General features: G+C 44.6%; 1 non-coding gene across 1 annotated transcript; it reads left to right on the forward strand.

The window, feature by feature from the left end:
- Positions 1–5,401: 5,401 nt before the first annotated feature.
- LOC128108113 (U1 spliceosomal RNA) lies at positions 5,402–5,563 on the forward strand. The gene has a single exon (XR_008217325.1). It is a non-coding gene; the product is annotated as a U1 spliceosomal RNA (small nuclear RNA).
- Positions 5,564–5,965: the final 402 nt, after the last annotated feature.

Consider the following 5,965-nt stretch of genomic DNA (forward strand, 5'->3'; position numbering starts at 1 on the left):
TCATAAAAAGTTTTATGTTATTAAAACATTTTAAATTTAAAACAATTAAATTTAAATGACTTAAATTCTGTAGCTCTCTGAAACGTTTGAAGACTACCCATCTATCTAAAATATATGAAGTTAAATAAAGCTTATTTCTGTCTACAACTAAACCCTTACTAAAAGTTTGATTTTTATCTTAATTATTCTAAACAGTTTGTAATAGTAGTTTTTAAGGACTAGAACTTTACATAACAATTTTAAATGAGTTGCATAGGTACAATATATTACAGTACATTGTAACAAAAATAACCTTAAATTTGTATCAATATACAAAAACTTATACCAATGTAAAATATCTGAGACTAGTAGTTGACTTTTAATCTAAAAGTAGATTCAGTAATCTACCCTTTTATCCTATCACTCCTGTGTCCTCCCCCCTTATTTTTTTAGATAAAAGAGAAAGAAGGATAGAAAAGAAAGAAATCTCTTAATCTAACTTTTTTTTTTGGTTTCCTCCCTGACCATGACCAATAACAACTTGTAACCAAACTCCCAGTGAATCTCTAAGTCCCCCCCTACTCTTTCCTGTGTATCTCTCTATCCATATCCCTGGCTCATCCATATTCTCTATGGCTAATTCCTGTCAATTAGTCACTTGCTCTACCCCATGATCCAAAGTTAACTTTATTAACACAGTCTCAGAGTTTCACAGTGTGATTTAATATCCCGCAACAGTTCTGCATGTTATTCAGTCACCCCAGAATTAGAGAGATGCAGGATTATAATCCCTTTGTGGGACAACCTTGAAAGATACCAGTGAAGGGAAATCTTCACAATTGGCAGAACTTTGACAAGCTCACATGGCCATACATTTTGTTTGGAAGGAGAAATGGCCGGATGTGTGATTGTTCACTGATTCATGGGCTGTAGCCAATGATTGACTGGATGGTCATGGACTTAGAAAGAATATGATTGGAAAAGACATTTATAGAAGAAGTATGTGGCTAGATCTCTCTAAATGGCTGAAGGATGTTGAGATACATGCATCCCATGTAAATGCTCATCAAAAGGTAACTTCTGCTGATGAGGAGTTCAATAATCAAGTAGATAGGATGACCCATTCTGTGAACTGTTAATCTCTTTCCTCATCTATTCCTGTCATTGCCCAATGGGCCCATGAACAAAGTGGCCATGGTAGCAGAGATAGAGGTTGTACATGGGCTCTACAACGTTGTCTTCCACTCACCACAGCTAACCTGACTACACCTGCAGCTGAATGCCATCTCTTCCAACAGCAGAGACCAACATTGAGCCCCAGATATGGCACCATTGCCTGGGGTGCCAGCCAGTGACCTGGTTGCAGGTTGAGTACAGTAGACCACTTCTTCCATGAAGAAGACAATGCTTTGTCCTTGCTTATTCTGACTACATATCTGCCTCATCTGCAAGTAATGCTTCTGCCAAAACTACCATGCTTGGACTCACAGAATGCCTTATCTACCATCTTGGTGTTCCACACAGTATTGCTTCTTAACGAGAAACTCACTTAAACCCCTAAGCCAACAGGCCAAGAAAAGAATAATAGTGTTAGGAGGGGTGGCTGATCAAGATTACCAGGGGGAAATTGGATCGTTTCTCCACAACAGAGGTAAGAGAGATAATGTCTGGATTGTAGGAGATCCTTAAGGGCATCTTGTGGTGGTATTGTGTTCCCCAAAATATTGCGTATCCTGATAAACTTATCTGGGGTCAGAGAACAGAAAAGCCACTAGATACTTAGGCTAGAAAATATTGGCACTCACGCCTTTAATCCTAGCATTCCAGAGGCAGAAATCCATCTGTGATCACTGTGAGTTCAAGGCCACATTGGAAACAGCCAGGCATTGTGACACACGCTTTTAATCCCAGGGAGTGAGCCTTTAATCCCAGGGAGTGGTGGTAGAAAGCAGAAAGGTATATAAGGTGTGAGGACCAGGAACTAGAAGCATTTGGCTGGTTAAGCTTTCAGGCTTCTAGCAGCACAGTTCAGCTGAGAGCCATTCGGATATGAGGACACAGAGGCTTCCAGTCTGACGAAACAGGACCAGCTGAGAAGTTGGTCAGGTGAGGTTAGCTGTGGCTTGTTCTGTCTCTCTGATCTCCCAGTATTCACCCCAATAACTGGCCCCGGGTTTGATTTTATTAATAAGACCTGTTAAGATTCCTGCTACAGCATCTCTTGGTGCTGTCACAACCTGTGATAAAAGTCAATGGGAAACGACAACAACTTAATCTAGGCAGGATGACAAAGGGCACAGACCAATCAGGAGTGAAGGTACAGGTCACTCCTCCAGGAAAAGAACCAAGACCTGCTGAGGCACTTGCTGAAGGTAGAAGAAATACAGAATGCATAGTACTTAAGATACCAAAGGAATGTCCCTCAAGGGAATCTGCCCCTGACTTTATTATTTATGTGTTTGTGGATATACAGGGAGTAGTTACATCATTTTAGGCATAATTATGACCTGGTCATTGTTTTTTTTTTTCAAATCTGACTTTTTATTGATTCTTTGTGGATTTCACATCATGCATCTCAATCCCACTCAACTCCCAGTCCCTTCCCATCCACCCTCTACCCTTGCAACTTCCCCAGGATAAAACAATATAAAATTTAAAAGAAAGGAGAAAGAAAAGAAGAATCTCATTGCAGAAGCTGTAGTATGACACAGTGAGTCACACAGTCCTTTAGTCCATATATGTTACTTGCAAGTGTTCATTGCATTGAGTCATTGGTCTGGTTTGAGGTTTCTGAATTTTGCTACATCATCAATATTGGGCCCTCACTGGGGCTCCTCTTCGATATCCTGTTGTCCTGTGTCATGGAGATTCTGTATCTTTGGGTCTGAAGAACCAGCCCCACCATGTGCTCCAACAGATCATAGATGTAGTGGATGATGGAATGGGCCAACTCATATCTCTGGTCCTGGGTCTGGGCGGTTGTTGGGTTGGTCAGCCCACCAGCTCTCCTTCGTCCTCAATGCCAGGGTGACCTCTCCAGTGCTGCCCCTCCTAACTTACCCTAAGAAGTAAGCGCAAGGGCAGGGCTGATTCTCCTGCTTTCGTATCCTTGGGGTTGGCTCACACACATCTATGCCATAAGGACAGTTCTACTGTGTTGCCTAGTTGAGGTGTAGGGGCCAATCTGCCTAGTGCTGCAGCTGATGAGAAGCAGGGCTAGCTTTCTTGCTCTAGTGACCTCAGGGGTGGCTCTCACACCTACCACAGGCCTTGAGGGGGAGCTTCTCTCTTGCCCACACCACCATATGGTGAGTGAGGGGCAGGAACTGGTTCCTCATACTCACGTTCTCCAGGCCAGGTCCCCCACGCTTCCATCAATAGGGTCAGTTTTACTGTGTTGCCCAAGAAGGGTGCAGGGCCCACTTTCCCTAGTTTTGTATCTGGTGAGGGGCAGAGTCGGCTCTCTTGTCTGCAGCAGGTAGCAAGAAGCAAAGTGGGGGAGAGCACCTTTCCCTCTCCCTCAACACCACATGATAGACAAGGGGTACAGGGCCAGCTCCCCCACTCTCATGACCTCAGGGCAGGCTCACCTGTGCCCTCACCAGCAGGGTCAGCACTACTATGGTGCCCAGGTGAGGTGCAGGGTCTGCTGTCCTGAGCGCTGTAGGTAGTAAGGGGTGAGGGGCGGGGGGGGGGGGCATTGTAACTTGAATTCTAAATGGTCTTTTAATAAAAAAAAATGCAGAGCCAGATATTGGGGTAAATGCTGAGAGATCAGACAGACAAAGGAACAAGTCACTGCCCTCAGGGCTAGCCTGCCCACACCCCTGCCAACAGGGTCAGCTCTGTCATGCTGCCCAGAGGAGGTACAGGATCTACTAGTTCTGTCGAGTGCTGCAGCCAGTGAGGGGTAGGATGAGTTCTCCCCAGTGTTGCACCAGTGAGGGGAGGATCCAATTCTGTGCAGCCCCATCCTCTAGGCCTTTAGTGGTAATAGGAACCAAGGACATCAACACAGACCATGGCTGCAGCAGGACCACAGGTGCAGACATGACTCTTGGCCACAGCTCAGACCTGAACAGCACTATGGCCCCAGGTGACAAGCAGGCCACACACCTCAGACTGTGCTTCTCACTGCCTTTGCCTCTTCAAATCTGCCTCTCTTCACAGGACATGGACCATTCTGTCTCTCTTTCTCTTTCTTCCATAACCTATATATATATATTTGCTCACCATGATAGAGCCCCTCAGGCACTGGGTAGGCCTGTGTTTTCTCTTTCAGGCCCAGGGTAGAGAGCCCAGGACCAACACTTGGATCATTGTCTCTGTTCAGTCTTACTTGTGCTGTGCAGGTTCCTATCTTCTCTTTTAGGCCACAGTATGTATGTGGCTTCGAACAAAAGGTATTTATCCAGACATCTGGACTGGTAAGGTGATTCTGCTGAGAGAGTATAATGGTGAAAGCCCAGCACCAGAGGCACCAGGTGGGCTCATAGTAAATTCTTCCTGCCCCAAGTCTAGGGACCTAGGACAGAGCTGGTCTGTTCCTGCAGAGCCTGCCAGGCCTGGTTATTGTTTTCATTGGGAAATTAAACATGACATAAGGAGATATGGCTGTGTGTCAAGTTAACAGGGGTGGACTTGTGATGACTATTCTTGGTTGTCAATTTGACTACATCTGGAATTAACTAAAACCTGAGCTTGGCACATCTGTGAGGAATTTTTTTCTTCCTAAAATCATTTTAAGTGGGAAGATTCACTTTTAGTCTGGATCTTTTTTTTTTTTTTTTTTTTTTGGTTTTTTCGAGACAGGGTTTCTCTGTGTAGCTTTGCGCCTTTCCTGGAACTCACTCTGTAGCCCAGGCTGGCCTCGAACTCACAGAGATCCGCCTGGCTCTGCCTCCCGAGTGCTGGGATTAAAGGCGTGCGCCACCACCGCCCGGCTTAGTCTGGATCTTTTAAGATGGGAAGGTCTACCATTAATCTGGGCCACACTTTCTGGTGGCAGCCATATAAAGGACATAGAAGAAGGAAGCTCTCTCTTTGCTTGCTTGCCCTCACTCTTGCTGGCAACTCCATTCCTTCATTGGCATTAGAGCTTACTTCTTTGGAATTTTGGCATATAGTGAAGACCAGCTGAGGCATCCAGCCTCATGGAGTGAAAACTACTGGATTCTTAGACTTTCTGTTGGTAGACAGCCATTGTTGGAACAGCTGGACCACAGTCTGTAAGCCACTCTAATAAATTAAATCACTCACTCTCTATCTATCTATCTATCTATCTATCTATCTATCTATCTATCTATCAGTTCTGTTCCTCTAGAACACCTGACTAATTGATTAATACCAGAGGTGAGAGCGACACTTTCCTATAGGTATAAGGATAAATATACAGACTGCAGTTAAAATTATACTTGTTCACATCCTTACCTGGCAGGGGAGACACCATGATCAAGAAGGTATTTTCCCAGGATGAGGCTCACCCATTGCACTTGGGGTGTGCTGATCCCCGCGATTTCCCCCAAATGCAGGAAATTCAACTGCATAATTTGTGGTAGTGGGAGAGTGCATTTGCACTCTCCTCATTAAGTAAAGAAACTATACTGGTTTAAGAAAATTGCAGAAGCAGGTTCTCCTCTGGGTTGCATGGCCTCACTAGCCGTGGGTAGTTTGCTAAGTTTACAGTGTCAGGTATGACTTCCCTCCTACTAAACAGACCTTACTTGCAAATAGGTGGGTGTTGGTTTCCCTCAGGATGTAAGCACCACTATTATCAGAATATCTTACTATTCTTAGCATTGTTGTGGTTCATAGGTATTGACTATATTTACACAGCTATTGAGTTTTCCCCTTGGCAGCTTACATGGCTCCTTCAGATAGTATGGCAGCTAGTTGTCAGGGGGGGAGCTTCAAGTTCAGACGCAGATCAATTCTCCCAGCTACTGTGGTCGGAATATGTCCTATCTTAGCAATAGAGTCGTCTTAA

The sequence above is a fragment of the Peromyscus californicus genome, unplaced genomic scaffold (genome assembly GCF_007827085.1).
Source record: "Peromyscus californicus insignis strain IS unplaced genomic scaffold, ASM782708v3 Scaffold_12__1_contigs__length_115047231, whole genome shotgun sequence".
NCBI lineage: Eukaryota > Metazoa > Chordata > Mammalia > Rodentia > Cricetidae > Peromyscus > Peromyscus californicus.